Source organism: Acyrthosiphon pisum, chromosome A3, assembly GCF_005508785.2.
Source record: "Acyrthosiphon pisum isolate AL4f chromosome A3, pea_aphid_22Mar2018_4r6ur, whole genome shotgun sequence".
NCBI lineage: Eukaryota > Metazoa > Arthropoda > Insecta > Hemiptera > Aphididae > Acyrthosiphon > Acyrthosiphon pisum.
Window position 1 is genome coordinate 20886251 of NC_042496.1, and position 1388 is coordinate 20887638.

Consider the following 1388-nt stretch of genomic DNA (forward strand, 5'->3'; position numbering starts at 1 on the left):
AAAATATTGTACTCTTTAATAGATTTAGATTCAGAGTGAAACGATGAATGTATTGATTTTACAATGATGTGTGTTTTAACAATCGTAAGAAATCCAATTTTTGATATCGTATTCCAACTGTCCAATATCGCATGGTAAATTAACACGGGTTTTAACTTTTTATCGATTAATTATTCAACTAATTAATAAAAATATTGAATATCAGGCTTTATACGATTGTTAAAAAAAATGTCCTCTCAGTATTTTTACTGTAAACCACTTCGATAAGCCGTATTACTTGAATTATCGAACTATTTTACTATGATAAAAAAAAAGTACTAATTACGATATCGCCATATCGGAATAATTAATAATAGTACTTACTACCAATTATAAGAAAAAAATCAAAATCAAATCAAATGTTATACCATTTATTTTACATTATAGTATATAATATTATTGTCAGTGTCGGACTGGCTCGAAAAGGCCTAGTCCGCGATTTGGAAAAAAGGGCCACCAACAGGCAAATGGAAAATGTTTTAACTAGCCCAGAACAAAAAGGTCACTTGGCTCGCAAGTATCAATCCAATTTATATGTACATTGAACATTTTTTTTTTCAATACAATTTCCATCTTGCATATTTATCAATTATCATATAGCCATACAAATAACTAAATACGTACCTAACTAAAATTCAATCATTCGATATATTAACTGGTTTTACTTTATTTTCAATAAAGAAATTTCAAATTAGCAGTATAACCGACTTATTATACTTACTTATTTATTGAGTGTAGGTACCTATTATATTATATACTATTATTATTATTATTATTATTATTATTATTATACCATTCCGTATCTCATAGATTGATGAGCACAAATAATGGCTGGACTAAACGTGATTATATCCACATTACGCAACTTGTTAGAAATCGTCGGACTCATTGAACAATTAAACAATTTAGATAGAAGAATTATGCCGGTCCGCGCCTTAACTCCAGCCGAAGATGTAAGGGCAGTCACATTCAACCAGGCAGAAGAAGGGACCACCCCACCAGTGGCCTTACCCCTGCAGGCACCAGAAGAAGGGACCACCCCGCCGTCGCCTTACCCCTGCAGGCACCAGATGAAGGGACCACCCCGCCAGTCACGATAAAATGACGCTCGACCAAATGTATCATTTATACCAAAGATTTAGGCCGGTCCGGGCAGAAGAACCAGTGGCGTGCCCAGCGGGTAGGCCTGATAGGCCCGGGCCTGCCCTGTGTTTTTTTTCGTATTACGAAATGATACGAAATGAAATCAATTTGAAACAAAGATTATTTATTTATTACACACTTTTATATCAAGCGTGAATAATTGTGGCCACAGTTCCTACTGTTTATCGGACGATGACTAAAAATTG